At 43.8% G+C, this 19,252-nt stretch overlaps 1 protein-coding gene across 3 annotated transcripts in view; it reads left to right on the top strand.

The window, feature by feature from the left end:
- The window catches only part of LOC117216919 (alpha-mannosidase 2), a 151,103-nt gene that overhangs the window by 40,697 nt on the left and 91,154 nt on the right, over nt 1-19,252 (top strand). The window contains exon 2 of one of the 3 annotated variants that reach the window (XM_033464090.1): nt 12,141-12,196. The gene's annotated coding sequence lies outside the window, so the exon portion shown is untranslated. The other 2 variants (XM_033464093.1, XM_033464092.1) reach the window with 2 other exon arrangements.

The raw sequence follows: 19,252 nt of genomic DNA, 5'->3' as shown, positions 1-19,252 counted from the left end.
AACAAACGGTTGTTAACGATTCAATCGCGTTTTGCGCGGAGGGGCGGATGCTCGACTGCGTCGCTCCGATAATTTTCATTCGTTGGAATAATAATTCCGCGAGTGTAACGTGGGCTACCGGCCGAATTAACCGCGATTCGCTAGTCGAAACTCGGCCAACAACAATACACGGCCAATCGTTGCTGTTGCGAATTGTACGTCATCGGCCGCGCCGCGTCCACCGTTCGCTATCGATTGGCCGTGCGACTTTTGCGCGCCAGGATGTTACTTGGGAAATGGAAAAAGTTGAACTGGAAATATTGGCCGGCACGCTGTTTAACCCTTTGAGCGCTGCGTTGTCCGGCGTTAAGCGTGCGCCATGGGTGGCCCACTCTTTACGAACAAGCACACCGTGGGCTGCTTATGTTTCACGAAGGGCATTTTAGTCTGCTACACACTTTGCTTTTCGCTTTGGTTTGTCAGTTTGATAATTAATTCTTTCTGTTTCAACGAAATCGTCAGAATGTCAGCTGGATAACACCCGTACGTCTATTTTATCACGCCACTTTTAGCCTAAATGGAATGGTTATGTGAGAACGTATATATACGTTCATAGCGTTCAAAGGATTGAGAGGCTGCGGATCGTAGATGGGCGTTTCTCGCCAGGCAAAATCCAATCGAGTTGCAACGTTCCAAGCGTTGGAACAGCTTCGAATAATAATAATACGAGAGGAGGCGGCGCGTTTCGGACTTTAAACTCGCTCGCTTTATCGCTGATAATAGTTTAATTGTTAAACGAAGTTTGGCAGAAACTTTGCTCGTTTGTTTTTTTCCCCGTAAAGGGATAGCCAATATCGCAGGGAAAGTTGCTTTCGCGGTGCATCTGTTTTTTAATTTAAACTTGGCAACCAGGATTTTCCGCTCAGGAGTTTGGTAGTCGATCGCCGCGAGTTTGTTTACCGATTTATCGACCCTCTTAGTCTTCATTTATCCGTGTCCGTTGCTCCGCTTGAGTTTCGACCAGACCAGCGACTCTTTCAGTGGCAATCTCGCGACGAGTACGATGCGCCACGGTGTATGGCAGCTAGAAAAATCCAACAACTAAGTTGCTCCCTGTCGCTTAAATTTTCCATTCGTCATGCGCTCTTCGCGAGCATTGCTTCTTACCACTACTTTCATTTCCACCATTAATCTCTCGAACTGTGTTTTTCCGATCTCCGACTCTCGTTTTCAACCCCCTTTTACCATACTCTCGCCATTCTTCCGATTGTCTTTCGTATCGCGCTGTTGAAAAGAACACACACACATGGAGAATATTACATATATAATTAGAATATAATGTAGTTATAGATATAATAATAATTAGAATATAACGCGCAGTTGTCACGTAGGAGACACAAGAAATCACGAAATTGGCCGGTGGTCTCCTCGCGTCGCGGTTCGAAGGTTTCACAAATAACGTAAAGAATTGAACTTTAAATATAGTGGTACGAAAAATAAAATAAAATAAAATGTATTGTATAAATTCAACAGAGTGAAGGTTCAGAGTGTTAGAACAGAGAATTTTTTTTATTATTTAATTTGTACTTTACAATTTGTCCAGCTGGACATTTGCTAAATTTTTCTAACTCAATTGCTAAATAATATGTGGATGGCTAACCCCAGAGGGATACCATCTTCCAGTTTGACTATTTTATTTCTTTAGTGAGGTCAGTGGGGTGTTTTCTTTTTAGTCTTCTTTCTATGACAGTTTTACTCGCTTCAGCAGCCAGCTGGTTTGGATTTGTTACCATTCTTTCCTGATTTTGGCAAGTTTTATGTACTTTGGGTTTGGCTCCTATGGAGGGGATGTCACAGGGGTCCAGTTCAGAGATGGCCATGCTGTTACCGTTTTCTCACACTGCAACACTCTCTATGTTGTTGTTTCGATGGCCTACGGGATATTCGTTAGATCCCCTTGGTTTTTCTATCGTTAATTTTTGGCTCTGTGACACAGTGCTATCTGCACGCTCACTCGAAGATGGCATCCCGCTGGGAATAGCCATCCACATGTTATTTAGCAATTAAGTTAGGAAAATTTAGCAAATGTCCAGCTGGGCAAATTGTAAAGTACAAATTAAATAATAAAAAAAGAAATCTGCACGCCCGTCAATTTCTCTATACAATTTTCAACTGCATCCCCAAAATCCATGCAACGTGCACACGACGTGCAGCAGGATTCGCCGTTGCGTGGTCTTCTCGACAGTTTCTTTCTCTTCGTAAATGGCGAAAGTAGCCTAACGGTGTACGAGAAGCAGAGAAAAACGAAAGGAACATCGAAGCTACGAATTTACTCGGAGGCTTCGTCATCGGCCGACTGCCAAATGGCAGCAACGACGTTCATGCGAAATGTGCTCGGTCGCCACTCTCTTTATCGCTGGCCCGGCATAAATATTCCCTTTGCTTCCAATCTCTCGTCAACCGCACGAATTTCACTCGCCACGCTGCCATAAAATCTGAAAATAACTCGCAACGAACGTAGGCGAGTCACGAGAGTTTTGAACAACAGTCGCATAGGAAACATAATGATATGTAAATAAGCAGTAGCTGGACGCACGAGCGAGGGCAACGTCTTTATCGGCCACTGCGATTCGCTGCGTGCGGAACGGGTCTTCGTTGGCGACTAGGTCGTAAATAAAAGCGGCGCGGAAATTACAGTGGAGCGTAACACCGTAATACGCTGCACGTAGAACGAAGAAAAATAACCGACTGCTGCTCGCTGGGCCACCGTTTCTCCCTCTTCCCACTGTACCTCGCGATCGCTTCTTTCTTCATCGCGTAGACTTTCCTTCTCATTCGTCTGAACACCGTTGACACAGTTCTTTTTTCTTACACGATACTAATCTATCGCGGTCAGGGTAAATGATCTCGCGCGTCGTTCCCTGTGTCGCTGTTTCATTGGGTTGCCAACTAAGTGATTACGGATTTTGTCATTACGTGGTATTGACAGAATCCGCAGTCACTTAGTTGCCAACCCAATACTTGATCGTCGTCAAGAAAAGAACAAATAGACGTTACGACGTTTCATTCTCGTTTCCGCCATTGTCATGTCATTGTCGAAGCGATCGTTGCCTTTGTCTCTTTGGTATATATATATTGTTAAGAATTTGGATCCTAATCGGCGAAATAAATATATAGGAACACTTAGAGTACACTTAGGATTGGTATGAAAGTAGTTTCAGATTTATCTAATATGTGATTGACAAGATATTCGTGGATACGTATTTGCGCGCGTCTCAGCGCTCTCTTTGTCTCACCATCTTCTTTACCACACTACCAACGGAACAGTTGTACTCTTCTGTTTTTACGAGACGCTGTGCACGCACATACTCTCACACATTCATACTCATATATGTGTGCCACTACTACGCGCTAATCTAGTGTTTTTTGTTTTTATTTAATTTGTACTTTACAATTTGGCTAGCTGGACATTAATGTAGTGTAGCACACAAACTTACACATATCTCAATATATATATAACATATTATCTCGAACAATTGTTCAATTAAAAAGTCCGCCCTTCCGAGCTTCGTGCTCGATGCTTGCCTCGATCGCAGAACCACGTGTCTGAATCTGATAAAATTCCCAGCTATCTGTATATTAACCGGTTACTAAAGTTCTACAATGAAAGCGAAACAACGTGCGACCGTGTCGTTAGCCCTCGAGTAGCCTAATCGTCCATGCACCCCTCGTTGAATCCACCCTTTTTCGATCAGCCGTCATCCTTGCACCTGACAGAGAGTGCAAACGTTCGGCTGAAACGGTGCTCGAAAGGGGAACGCGAAAGGAAGGAGGGCGTTGATGTTGACGAGGGTAGCGTTCGGTTGTGCGCTGGTGGTACAGGTTGTTCGTAGCCACGGACCCTGCGACACGGCCCATGCCAAGGGTTGCTGCGACGTTTGTTACCCCGGGAGAGGGCGTGTGTACCGATTTACAGCCGGCAGTCACGGCATTGGGTCCGCGCGATAGTGTGGCGTGAGCGTCTTCCTTTACGTAGCCACGCGGCTGTCGTAAATAAGGCGTTATCTGCGACGATTTTTCTTTCATTTTCGCGCCCTGTCGCTGTAAATCACACTCCCACACCTCGCTGCGTCCACGAATCTCCGTTGCAAGTTCTTCCTTCCAATGATTTGCTCGCTGCCACTCTAGGGACTTTTGCACCACTGCAGTACTACTGAACTAATGGAACCTACAATAGGGTAGCACCGTAAAGTGTTGAGTTAAGACAACCGGAGGTGAACCGCGTGATCAGGCTACGGGTAAAGAACGGGGGCTGAGATTTACAGTCACCAGATGTTATAAAATAAAAAGTTACTTTTTTAAATAATAATCTCTCGACACATTTTCCTTGAATCAGCTACTCTCAGGCAACGACTGCCTCTGTATGTATATTTTTTTCTTATGTATATCGTTACTTATGTATTATAACTTATATAGTTGATGGAATTGAGTCAATTAAGGGATCATACTTTGATCATACGGTCTACCTAAGTTGGCTCTACTCCGTTGATAGAAAATATCGCGATAAATATGCTAGTCGAGCATCTCGTATAGAAGACGTATCGCCAAGCTGAATTAGAAAGAAGATGAAAATTGTAGCGGGGCTGTTCGTAAATGGGGGAACCCTGGATAACTTTGTTATCCATCGTTTATTCGAATTTTCCTGTCGATATCTCTGGCTGATATTCCGAGCAACCCTATTTTCCTAGATATTCCTCGTAGATATTCCTACGTAAAAGGATCCTCTGGAACGGAAGGAATTTCCATAGTCGGATGATAAAGAGAAGGGCAAGTGGAGATGGAAGCAGATATCCAAGGAATACGAGGCAAACGTTCTCGTTGCATCTTTTAACATTGCGAAGCGAACACTGGGAAGAGTACGCGTGCCAGCAACGAATGCACGGTCTATCGTCGTGCATGGTCTTTTCTCTTCGTGATCTTGTGCGTGCGCGCGGACCTATTTAAATATTTACAACGGCGCGGAAGCTGCCGGGCGCCGCTTTTATTTGCCAGTTCGTTTGCACGAGACCTCTAAATTGCCGGCACTCCGTGATGGAATATTGACCGTGGTGAGATCTTGTACACCGAGTTTGTAGGCTCGTCCAATCAACCTTGTTTCCGAGAAAATGAATATCCTTGACCTGGAATCTGCCCGTGATCCCACCCGGCCTCGCTCATCATCTTACGTATATTATTACGACTATGTTACGACTGTATTACGATCTCCGCTACCCCATAGACTTTACGTAAACTTCTAGAAATCTGACGTACAGAAGTGTTCGAATCCGACAGAATTAAAGCGGAATCTCGGTAACGAATTATTGGCTTGACATTGGAATGCCACCTAATGACGAACTCCGCAACCACTTAGTTGCCAACTTCAAGAATAACTCTGCATCTTTACTTTTGCATATCCGTGACCTGGAGACCGCTGTTACGAAGACGATAGAATTCAGTGAAACAAAAAAGTATCCTAAATAAGCAGAGGTCCATATCATTGCACCTTTGAATATAAATTATGTTTTGGTTTACAAGGTCTAGGAACAAAGGAGCTATAAGTAGATTTCTGTTGCTGTTTCTTGTAGCCCTCAGCTAGAGCTACAATGGTAACTTCTTGGCTACTTCTTGGTAATGTCCTTTGCATAGATACACGAACCTGCTGCCAATCAATCTTCTATTGTATTGTAACATTGTAAGAGCGAGGATCTGGACTTTGCCGCGTCTGGAAATAGGTTCTCTATCTCGCAGTGTCTGTATCGGATGTTCGTCTCCGAGCACTTAATTTCTCGCCTACTTATGTGGTTAACGTAACGTCATTAGACGAGAGTTTGAATGTTGCTGTGACGAGCCAGGCGCGAAGCAGCTAAAACAACGACAAAGCCGATCTCGGGAAGCAAAAGGATGTTGGTTGGATCGTTCGTGGAATTTTGTTCGGAGCGTGACTGGGATGCGCTTTCGCAGCTGGTGGTCTGTGTATCGCGGCACGAGAGACGACGACGGGGCTTACGAGCTTAATGACGAGACTTAAACAGTCCCTTTGGAAGCTGGTTGGCCGTGGAATCGCGAAACTCCATTGTCCTGCTGTTTCCATTGCAGCTGCCGGCGTCCCAGCTTCCGGAAACTGCTTCCTTCGACGCCTCGTCACGCTAATGAACGGCATCGTGACTTCGTTAATGCCATTAGTCACAGGGCTAATCCCATTGACATGTAGAAATTAGATTTCGCTGGGATGTTGGCCTTTGGGGAGACCAGTTCCTCCTCTCGAAAGCAAGTTTCGCACGAAATCCTCGCCGACCGGTTGCGCTTTGCCTCCATTCGTTTAACTTGCTCGATGAAGGTTGCTCGGTCGGTTGGGACAATTAGACGATTGTCGATTATTCCGTGGTGGACTTGGTGTTTCGCAGATGGCTCGGCTCTTTCACAGTCTGCCTCGCTGATCTCCTCGCCTTTTCCATCATCGTCGAGCTTCACTTTCCGCTCTAAGGGGAAATTAATTAACGAGTTTGCAACTAGCCAAGTTGGGTTAAACAAAAAGTAGCGAATATTAACTCTTGTACTCGCATCGGACGCTTAACCTATTGGCTTTACTTCAGCTATAAATTATGCATAGAAATTGACTAGCTGCTAGTCAACTTGTTTGACTTAGTAATAGCGTTAGGAATTATTAAACCGAGGTCAAACGAGCCAGCGAATATTAGCCATCGTCGTCCTGCCATACGCACGAGCGTTTAGATTTTCGCTGAATTAAGCCTAGGTAATCAGCTGACGTAATTAAGGTAAACGTAGCAAATATAATTAACCTACGATCGACTGATCATCGCACGTGAATAAGAAATAGAATAGTGGACCCCGAAGATGGTATCCGTCCACGTGTTATTTAGCAATTCAGTTAAAATAATTTACCAAATTTCCAGTTGAACAAATTGTAAAGTACAAATTAAATTAACAAATTAAAGTACAAATTAGCAAGGTTTGTACATTACGTTGTCCGGAAAGTGTCTTTCTTTTACAAACGTGTTTTTTATAACAATACACCTTCATACAAACGTGAAACCAAGCCTGTGAGATATCGCGGTGTTTATCTCAACAGAACAAAATGGATCGTACGCAATTCGACAAAACAATATAAAACAAAAAACATTGTGCGTCTGTTATTCCTCATAAAACGAAAGAAACTTTTCGGACAACCTAATACCACGTCGAGGGTGTCTCCAGGGCCCAGTTCACAGGCGGCCTGCGGGATGTTCGTGTTGAGAATTGTGGATTTTAATTGCCGAAATAAAAGTAAAGAAACACTAAAGTCACACTTGGAATTGATATGAAAATAGTTTCAGATTTATTTAATATGTGATTGACAAGATATTCGTGGATACAATTTGCTCGCGTCTCAGCACTCTTTGTCCACCATCCCACATACTCCCACACACTCATACTCGAATATGTGTGCCACTACTACTCTAATCTAGCGTTCTTTATTCTTTATTTAATTTGTACTTTACAATTTTTCCAGCTGGACATCAATCTAGTGTAGCACACAAAATTACACACATCTCAATAGTTCGTTAGACCACCTTGGTTTTTCCATCGCTAAATTATGTCTCGGTGACAATAACGCAGATAGCGATTACAAAAATTAGGTTACAGAAAGAGCGAGCATCGTCTTTTCTTGCCTCTCGCTGCTGCAACTCGTAAACTGTAGCCTCACCAGGAGTGAAAAATTAACCGATAGCCCGTGTTATTTAGACGATAGTATCAAGAACCGCTTAAGACAGAGCAAATATTATCGTTGGCAGAGAAAGCGGCGAGCGAATGTGCGATAATTCGGTGGATGCTCGATGTGCAAGGATTCTCTGGTCGTTTTAGCTTTCGTTAAAAAGCAAACGCGTTACGTTATCCTTAAAGGGAAGTTGGTTCCCGCGGGACCCGATGTTATCGAGCTGGCGGTCGGAAATTTTCTGCACTAGCCACGAGGTGAATTCACAGGCTGAGAGAAGCAGCAAGGAAACCGGATAAAGGGCAAAAGGAAGCGGAGACCGCGTCCGACATATCGATTGTTCGCCGACCGATTATTTGCACCCAATTATAATTATTGCTGCTCTTTCAATTTCTCTCCTCCCTTTACTCATTCTTTTTCCAATACTTCCTTTCATTATCGCGGAATCTCATCTTCCTTTTCTTTTCCATTTCACGTTATCTCTGTCGCTTTAATTCTTTCGCGGCTGTAATTTCATTTCACGCGAGACAGCAAAAAGTCCCAATACAAACTGTATTAAATATAACGCACGTTTAATTTAATAAAGTCAATTTACTTGCCGCTTTTCTACCGTGCAGTTTCATCTACCGATATTACGATCTTCACGCTATGGATTTTAAAGCCTGCGATTTTCTTGGCAGCAAGTTTCTTTGGAATTTTTAACAACACCGCTATTTATTCGTTCGCCTTATTTTCCACTAATTTTCAGAAAGTTAATACGATATTTTGTGCATCGTTTTGCGAGCGACGACCGAGGGAAACAACTTTAATTTTGCAGACAAAGAGAAAAGAAACGAGATCGACGATACTCGTTGCTTAGTAGCTTTGATAAGTTTGCCAAAGCTAAAGTGAAACTGACTATCCATCAAGCGGGAAACCTAATAGGACAGCATCTACTACCTCTCAGGTGGAAGTTGTATAGCTCTTGAAGTAGGATAATGGGAATCACGGCCGAGTTCTACCATAGACATCGCATGATCCAACGGGTTACAGGACGTAACGAGCTTTGGCAGTTCTGCCAGAAACTACCATCGTAGTCTCTCGTCTTGTCACGATCTATGGCTGAATTTCCAAGTAGAACATGGTCGGTTGTAGTTGCCTTCTTCAATCGCCATTTCCACGATATCTCGCCAGCATTGAAATCCTTGTTCCGCGTAGTCGTATCTCGCGCTTACGAAAATGCCAATAATTCTATCGAGCATTTTTCTTTCATCTTTGGACGATCAACGATTCGACGTATCGCGCGTTCGGTAGTTTCTTTCGTTTCTCATACGACTATGCGAAATCGAGCGGATGAGATTTGCGAAGAACTTTCTGCTAGAAGCGCCCTTCTCCACACAGTTTCACATTCCTAACAATAACATTAGATAGCGTCGCGTAAAGTACTTCCCTTGCCTCTGAGACTGTTCGAGCGTCAGCTCTTCTCAGTTCACGTAGTAAAACAAACGAATGTGTCGGATAAGCTTTATCTTGTTCGCATTTAACGAAGAAGAAGGGTACTGTACATTCTCTGGAATTAAACCTCTACTGATAATTACCCGGATAAGGTCCAACTCGTGGCACTGCTCGTACCCTCGCATTTTCAATTTTCAAGACACGCTAACTCTTTCGAATCTGCCATCGCAAACCCGACAAATTTTCATCTTTCCTCTGAGCAAGTTCGGTATAACTGTAGACTATATATCTGTGACTATAAATGGCAATAGTGGATTTCCATCAGCTTCTTTCAACCATCAAACGAGCCAAACGATGCGCTGTAAGCGAGGGAAGAGGAATTTTAAAGTTCGATACGTTATCGATCCATTTTACATGGAAACCATACGTTAGATGTTTTGTTGAAGTAATTAGTCGAAGAAAAACTCTAAATTTTTACTTTTGTATGTCCGCGACCTGGAGACCGCTGTTATGAAGAGAATATTGGAATGGAAACTAAGTCATAGTTGCCAACCCAATAGATCTACTGAAAATATAATGGAAACGTGTCAATAAGTGACGTTTATATCGCTTTTTACTAAAATTTCCAGTTCTTATAGTAAATGCTAATTTTTATTTCACACGACGAGTATATACGTCAACCGCGTCGAAATAAGTCCAAATGACGTGTATATACGTCGAACGCAGTTAACTAGTTAAGGGAAAATCTTACAAATTCATCCACTCGTTCCTCCATCAGTCAACCTGAACACGTTCAAGAGTCTCTTTAGGTTCGATAGTACGACAAAATCGTTTTCTTAAAAACTTTTATCGTTGTTATTAAAACAATATATTTACATGTGTTTATCTACCATTGGACATTTTACAACTGTAAATGACAATAGTAGGTTCCTGTCAACTTTAACCACAAACGTGCTGCACGCTCAACGTGCAAAAGTCCCTCCAGGCGTCGTCATAAATCACGATCGAATTTTTCTCTTATCGCGATCCAACCGAACGTAAAATCACGAGATACCAATTAGAGCGGTGCGCAAGATCTTGCGTGGCGATCGATCGAGTTCGCTCGAGATCCCGCAGGGCCAAATCTCAGCCAACTCGAACCTGTACACGCGTAATAATAGCATACGCCGTGGCACGAATCGCAACGATCGCGAAAGGATGTGTGGCTGGTAAAAGGAGAGAGACGAGCAGCCCGGTCACGAGGTAGATCCAGTTTCCATGGATATTGGTTATCGATCGGGCAATCCTGTTTCCTTTATCGCGTGTCCCGCTATAGTGTCGCCGGTATTCCAGCCCCGTGGCTCCTATGAAGTCATAAAGTTGCAACGGGGTAAAGAAACTTTATGCGTGATATTATAATACGTATGTCTCGCATGAATTTGCCCTCTCTCGTCCCTTGCCGGCAGCCAGGGGGTTGCTTTATTGCGTTTATTCTAAATCACCGCACGTGCCCGGAAATCCTGTCCCGTTCACGTATTATATTGCTCGTCCCGACGCTGCTTCATCGTCTGCCGTGTGATCAGCCTTGCGAGAAGGAATTTTTCCTCCCTTGCTTTTGCTTTTGGTAGTTTTTTCATGGCAAATTCGTCGATACGATCGTCCTGTTGAGATGAGGCCAAGTTGGCGTTAGACTGTCAGGAGCGTTGGCTTCCACGTTCCTGACTGTGATCATCGATTAGGACACGGTGTTAATTTTAGAATAGGATCCCAGTTGTAGCTTACAATTGATTATGACGTTGCAATGGATTGGTCGTTACGGTTTTAACGTTATATCGCGTCTAATGCACAGGATGCAGCGTCAGATCCCCGCGAAGCTTTAGGTCCGCGCTCGATTTCAGTTGAGGTGTCAGGTCTCAGCCTACAGTCTTGCGTCTGAGCTATTGGGTAGGTCGTTGAACGTTCCAATATTAGCATCACTGAGTGGGCTGCTATTAAAGTGCAATTCGTTGCGATATCAGTATTGGGTTGGACGATTAAAGTTCTATATCAGCTCAGATAGGACTCCTTTACCTACGTTGCAGTTTTGACGCGTTGACGACGTCAGACGCTAATTAGCGTCTTTCATTTTGCACCCGTTGGTGACGGGTGAAGCTAATTACTTGGTCTTCCAAAAAAAAGAAATAATTCGTAAAAAGCACTCGCTTTTATTATCGTTATCTGAACAGCCCTTTTGATCAGTTAGCTGGTGCGATCTCTTTGAAAAGCGCGTACCTAGAACGTGTCGCGAGTATACTCGTCGGACACAGAGTATGCGCGGCTGTTACGATAGAGAATGAGGTTGCAACGAAACGACTGTTTCGTTTTCTAATTTTATTACCGACGGTGTTGCGAATTATCAACTAACCGGTCAGCTCCAATCGATCGGTCGATATCGCGAACTTTAAATGGATCCATAACGCTCAAGGTGGAGGAGGTTTAATATATCGACTGTTAGTGTAATTTGCCACTTTATTTTGCACTTGCTGTATACAAGCAAAGTTGATGTTCTGAACACGACGATTGTAAGATCTTGCTGAGACTGCAGTCTTTCATCCGCTTGGTACGACGTTCTGTAGATGACTGTCTTAGTATGTTGGTGATACTCTCCACCAACCGTTGAGTCTCGTCAATCCATCGTGTCTTCTCAGCCAGGGGTCTTCCCTGGGGTTTTTCCTTAACCTCTGAGTCATCAGATTTACAGTTATTTGGAATTTCCCAAAGAAGGAAGAGGTGCGGGTCGAGCCATACACGCGCGGCCACTGAAAATCTCGAACAGACGAGGCTCGTCGTAATGCGAAATATCGCTATTGTTTCATGACGAGTATACTCGTGCAAAACCGGCAACTGGTTAAATCGGTGAAATTAAAACGCAAAGATCAAAGTATTATATTAAACCATTAAAATTAATTTACGAAAGTTATTCTGCCAATCTGACTTGTTGCTACTATCGTTTCAGGTTTCTTGGATCTTGGCTCTACACGCGAAACTGTACGCGTCTCCGATCTGAAACAAGTAAGTGCACAATTATTTATTTTATTTTATCGATATCACCTTCCAGCTGGAACCATAACAATAAACCAATTTTATTTCTTGGCTGGTAAAGTAATTGAACGACGTGTAAATATTTCTGGAAAATTGAAATCTTCTCTGGATTTCTTCGCTTTTACTCCGTAAACACGTCGTCCCGTGTTTTATGATAATCGCGCAGCTTCGATCAACTTACTGCCTTGACGAGATATATCGCGCAAACTGCCTTCTCTTTATCCTCTTTACGCTACCAAGGCACTGTCGTCGCTTCTCAGACCTTTTGTTTCTTCGCGCCCAGCCATGGAACAGCGTTCACGATGGATCGTCGCTAAATTACGCGAATAAATTGCGGTCTAACTGTCTTGTACATTGTTTGTCTTCATCCTCGCCCCGGTTTCCACCGCTTCCACCGTTTCCGTGGCCTGGCTCGAGCTTGCGGCACCTTTCAACCGCAACATTATCGCTGCTGGATGGCTCGCCTCCACTGTATCATCGCGTGTCCTCCGTATCTCGCATACGTGCAGCGAATTTGTCTGAAAGATGAATTTATTCAGCCAGGTATTCCTCTGTACGCGATAATTCAGCCTTTCGTAAACGAGGCTAATTAACCACGCGTTTTCATCGTTTCAATGCACGCGATTAACGTTCGTGTTTGAAGAAACGAACGATTTGCTTGTACGAAAGATGACATAACCGGCGAAGAACACTGAGAGAAATTGAAAAGAAATGGAGGAAAAGGGGGAAAAAGTATAAACTGTGGTAACGCCGTGGCTTCTCTGTGCTTCTTCTCAGTTTATGCAGTCCATCAATGTGCTTCCCGAACGATTCAATTACACGTCGCGACCCACCAACGGTTGGCACCTGAAACTTCTCTAACTTGCTACAACTTTTTCCATTCTGTCCGCCCTTGACCCAAATCTCACTAATGGCGTTCTATCGATTCTGGCTACCACCTGCGTTCGTCTTGCAGTTGTTCCATAATTGCGCAGTTGTTTAATACGATACGAGGCACTTGCAAGTAGCAGAATTTATCGTCTACCGACGCATCTGGCCGATAAACTTCTGACTCGACTCGTTCGTTGCTGTTTCGCGACGTTCCTATCTCGATGCCGGCAGTTCAAGGCTGTGTCAAAATGGAATCACTTGCTCCAACGCGTGGAAATATCTTCAAATTTCTCGTAGAAAAATTAATCTTCGAAATTCGTTTCACGTTGCTCCCCTTCGTGTCCCAGCAACCAGCCTGCCTGCCGAGCTTCCACGTTAAACGATACTTTTCCACGGTAATTTAGTCAGAGTATTATCGATACCGCTGGACGAAACAGGAATTCGGGAAAATTTTATGTCAAATGTTTCGCACGTGCAGATCAATTATCGAGAAAAGAGCGTTGGCTGCGCGTGTTCAGCCGGGAAGTTGCTTGGCGAATTTGTCAGTGCCTGAGCCAGCAGCGGGGAGTTAATTTAACTTGCTTGCAGGATTTCGCGTGCCACGCTGGCGTAATTAAATTTTGAAGCAACGTAAACGAGCAATTACTGCGTCTCGCAGTCGTGTTTTCGACGTGGACTCAACTGCCCGGTCACCGTGCAATTATTTGCTCGCGATTGATACCGGCCCTCCATCGATGCTTCTCCATCAGCAGCGGAGAATTTCGTGGAAAGACCGCTAAAGGACCTACGAGAGAGTTGCTCCGGCAATACTCAGTCTCCCCTATTTTTCTCTCATTTTAGTAGATTCCTAGTTTCGTGCTGCAGCGCTAACGATATGGTTTCACACACGCTGAAATTTCACGAACTTACACACTGATATAGAGCGTGAGTCTTCCAAGACGACGACTTAACACTGGAACTACCACACTAGTGAAATTGGCTGGTTTTACAATTTTATTTTAAAATTCCTACTTCGTGTTACATTCTTTTCCGCAATGATGTAATTACTTTCGCAACGATAACTGAAAGAATAATATAATGAATTTTTCTTCTTTTTGTTGTTTCTTTATGTATTCGAACTGAAAATAATTTTATGTCGAGGCTACTTGTACCAATAGCAGTGAAAATGACCGGCACTTGTCAAAGTGTACAGGAGTCCTGCAATTTGTTTATCGAACCCCAATTAAGTGTAAGTGAGTGTAATATCTCGCTGATAACAAACAGATTACAGCACTGTGTGTCCACTTAGATACCGTGCAACTTTTGTTCGAGACATCGTTTCGTACAACGAACAACTTGCGAGTTAATTTAAGTCGTCGTGTTGGGAGACTCGACCCGTGCAACGATTCGATCTCGAAGTGTTTTAAACACGAAGAAGGTGACGCGGGAAGATGTTCGAGAAGGTGATGGATACTTTGAAGGACTGTATCTCGAGAAACGTCTCTTCTTTTTTTCTTTTTTTTTTTTCGAACCTATAGAGCTATCGCTATATCGATTGAAATTTCGTTCTCGTATTGAAGATACTAAAATATCGTTTCATTGTTTCGATGCTATGTGCATGCTGCCGAGACGACAGTAATAAATGCGAGACGCGATACTCGAGGCACCCTTGAGACCTAGCCTTGAATCATGCGAAGTGGAAAATCCTGTCCTGTCTGAAGCCGATCATCGGACTGTACGATCGCGTACATACAGTAGAAGCTCGATAACTCAGAACCTGTATAACTCGAACCTCTGTATAACTGGAATATCTCAATAAGACTACAATTTTCTCTATTCCTTTGCGCTCTGACTATGGAAGCCTCTGCAAGTCGAAATAAAATTTACCTTGGAATTATTTCGAATTTAATTGGAATTATTTGCCATCGCCTGTCCACACGCGTTCTTTGCACCTCTGTTTTAACTGGAATTTGGAATAACCAGACTTCGCTATGGGTCGAAGTTTATCGAAGCGCGCCTGTAGCTGCGCCGTGTGTCAGAAGATGCAAGAAAGCAATCGTACGATATTCGATAGTCCGACATTCGATATTTCGTCGCGGAATCCCACTTCGTCGACCACAGTACACCACCTGTTACAGAACACCCTGTATATTACACGCAAACGACGAAAAGTCGACCACCTGGTCAGTCATTCACGCTGTCGGCTCGTGGGACGTTAATTTACACGGCGGAGACGTAAACGTGAGGGTTTGCTCACGTTATTTCGGTCGTTAAAGCAAAACACGTATATAACGTGTCGTTGACAAGCGACTGGTCCGTCGTTTACCGTGACGCGAACCTGCTCTGTTGATACACCGCGAAGAAACCTCGAGAGTTACAGGCAACCGAATCATAGCGCATTTCCGATACGCGAGCGCGATAATTTGTCCTAGAAATTCGGCTGCTCATCCGCTGCCGACTGGTTAATAATATTCGCTAATTTAGTTTGCTTTTTTCTTTTTTTGAAGAGAAGTAAGAGAAATTGCTTGCCTGAAATAAAAAGAGTAGCAAGATTTTTGATCGCAACTATCAAGATCGGTGAATCTATCCGAATTCGGAGTTTTTCTCGAAACGCTAAATTCGAGTAGCTCGCGACGAAGTTCGAAATAGGATAATTACTTTATAGGTAAATTAATAAAATTATGTAAATTATATTAATTATATAAATTAATAATTAAGTTGGTTAATCTGCAGCGAAAAAGTTGTTGCTTAGAAATTCGGTAGAAGGTAAAAGCTAGCGTTTAATTGTATGAAATACTGGCAGAGAAGGATCGTTGACACGAAACGAAGCGTCCAAGTTACGCAAGCGTCTGGTCGTCAGCGAGATGATCACCTGGCCAGTCAGTCAGTCATTCATGCAACGTGCGTAAACGAGCGTCGCGACGCGACTAGGCGTCGACTGCCTGCGTTATTTTTGTCATCGGCAACGCTATTTCCGTTGGGGTAGCACCTAATCGAGTCTACGAAACACGGCTATTTATTCCCGCGCGGAATTAGGTCGAGTCGGTTCTACTCGAACACCAAACAGCATCCCTATTTTCATTTCGCCTTTTCAAATAACGATCGTCTGTTAATCGGTTAGCTGTTACGACCTCTGAAAGCTTCGAGAAGTGTGTAGCTGAAACGTGCGGCGAGAAACAAGCGACGACGAGTATACTCGTCGAACACAGAATACATGTGACTGTCATAATATAAAATTGAGTTGTAAGGAAATGTTTGTTTTATTTTCTCGTTCGATTACTCACAGGGCTCGTCGTAACGCAGAATATTGTCATTTCTTCGTGACGAGTATACTCGTATGAATATCATTTTGTTGAATTTCAGGGTAGATATTGAAATCACGTATCTAAATCAAATATCACGACCAGAGGCAAAATCAATGACCAGATGGTCAGAGTTGAGTTTACAATTAGTGAGGAGAATTGAAATTACATCCTAGGGATGATCGAAGTTACACCTTTGGACCAGGATTTCTGCAATTCAACTCAATTGAATCTGGCAAAAATTAGATGCTACGCAGAGTATGGCATTAGGGTCGGCATTAGATACCAGGACCAAATTTTGCACCAAATTCGCCCATTATATTCTGGAATTGATGATGGATACTAGGTATCAGCGATGACTATGTGTCGAACGTCGTACAGTCTATAACCGAGAACAGATTGTCGTTTATTACTAGAACCAGGGTTAAATCGTAGAACCGAACCTAATCCGAAACTCAATCAATCATTAGAGTTGATTATATGGCATGGCTATAGATTAGATCTAGAATTAGGTATCGGTAGAATTAGGTCCAGTTATTGTATTGTAGATTGAATCTTGGGATTCAACTAAAATCGTTTCTAAGCGAAAATGGCCTCTGCTAAGAACTATCGTTTAGACCCAGAATTAAACACTGTGATGGAATATTATTACTGAGATTCGAATTATACCTTAGAACGAATCGAAATTATAAATATAATAGAATCCTACCTTAGAATTATGTAAATCCACTCAAATATCAAATCTCTATCCTTATCCCTTGTTTGTCCTTAAAATTTACCGACCAGGTTCCAAACTGGCTTACAGATCCATTTTAGAACGAACAGATTCCAATCCATTCGAGGATCAAAACATCGATCTCTTCAATAACAATGTTCTTTCTCAAAATTCACCAATCGGAATCTTGTCCATTGATTCGTCTTAGAGTGCGGCTCAAATTTCAAACCATCGTCTTGTACACATTGATTCGTCTTAGAGTGCGGCTCAAATTTCAAGCCATCGCCTTATCCACACTGAATCATCTTAGGGTGCGGCTCAAATTTCAAACCATCGTCTTGTACACATTGATTCGTCTTAGAGTGCGGCTCAGATTTCAAGCCATCGTCTTATCCACACTAAATCATCTTAGAGTGCGGCTTAAATTTCAAGCCATCGCCTTATCCATATTCATTCGTCTTAGAGTGCGGCTCAAATTTCAAGCCATCGTCTTATCCACACTGAATCATCTTAGAGTGCGGCTAAAATTTCAAGCCATCCAAGAAACTGTATTCCCCTAGCCATTCCCTTTCCCAAAGCTTATTAAACCAGATGCCAAGTTCTGCTTCGAATTAGGCACACGATCCGATCCACCCAGCTATGACTCGTATTATCGAAACTCGTATTTCCTCGATATTTATTTTTCAACACTCATCACCTTATCCACATCGATCCATCTTAGAGCGCGGCTGAAATTTCAAGCCAGCCACCGAGAAAATTCTCTGTTCCCCTAACCGTTCGGTTTCCCAAAATTTATTGACCAGAAGCCAAAAGCTTCAAAGAAGCTGCTCGCAGATTCAGCTTAGAATTAGACGAATTAGACTGGGATTTCAGCGTACCCGAACGATCGAGAAACCTATTGCTCCAACAGTTATTCTCATTTCCAACGATTCGCTAATAAACTCTCTCCCCTCGATGGTTGGTGTAGTGGCATAGCGTCGGCAGGGTCTCCGCGGCACGCAGTGTATATTTGATGCGGAGTGTATATTTCATCGGTCGGAAGAAGCGTTCGATTAAGCGTACTGTCGGTGTGCGTAGTCGCGTCGCCGAGCCGAACGCTTGCCAGCTACAAGCGGGACAGACGGGGCGAGAAGACGCGATTACGCACAAACTAAACGCAGTCTGGCTGTGCACGTCGGTGTCGTAGCTCGGTGTTAGTTGGCCAGATTCGTAGGTAGGTTGTCTGGCCGATGGCCTTTCGACCCGAGTGCAGTTTCGCTCGCGAGCTGCGTCTCGTTCGTCGCCCGTGTGCCTGTAGCGTCAAGCCCATCTTCCAGTCTCGTTCTTCCGATCTGTGGCTGCATCTCGTCCTTCTTCAAGGTACACTTGCATGCGACCTGCTACATCTACGCTCTCCTCTTCTTCTTCCATCGATTTCTCCATATTTTTCCCACCCTCCAGTACCTTTCCCACCGTAAGTTTCGTTACAACGTCGAGTATCTCGAACAGCTGCGATTCTTTTCCGCTGCTGTGGACTCGACGCAGTCTTCCTTCCTCGCCTCTTACCTGTCGGTGTGATCGGATCTGGAAATCGCCGCGAGACAGTGATTTACAAGTTACACGTCCATTTCCTACTTTTTCAATTTTCTTTTCAATTTTCGTCTATCGCGAATTACAGCGAACAGTTTCAGCGAATTACAATTTCTATTCGTCCGAGCAAACGGACACAGACTTTTGCACAGGCTACGCTTCTTCGTTTTACCTTCTGAATCTGACTGTTGCACGAGCATCCAGCGAATCGGTTGAAAAACCCATAGAGAAACGTTGGTAGAACGTACCGTCGAGTGTTCCTCTGTCTCTGGAACGAGAAACCAGGCATCTGGATATCCAGAACGAGCTTTTCACGACGCGTATCCTTGCGGACGCTGGAATCGTCAGGCTGACGACGAGTAATCGACGCTCTGCCGTCTTTTCAACCGGTTCCCACTCTTTCCTTCGTCTCTTCGGCCGGTTTACGGTTGCATTATCGTCCGAGTCTCGTCTGAAAATCTCACCAACCTTCTCTTTTACGATTCTCTTCCCTCTCGGTGCAGTCATCTTCTTGCGTTCCAGGCGTATCTCGCCCAGCAGAGTCCACGCACGGTCCGCGTCAAGTAACTGGCTGTCGTTTCCCTGTGCGCG

Source organism: Bombus bifarius, unplaced genomic scaffold (genome assembly GCF_011952205.1).
Source record: "Bombus bifarius isolate JDL3187 unplaced genomic scaffold, Bbif_JDL3187 scf7180000007974, whole genome shotgun sequence".
NCBI classification, from domain to species: domain Eukaryota; kingdom Metazoa; phylum Arthropoda; class Insecta; order Hymenoptera; family Apidae; genus Bombus; species Bombus bifarius.
The sequence above is the reverse complement of the archived record's forward strand: the minus strand, read 5'-3'. Positions and strand labels throughout refer to the sequence as shown.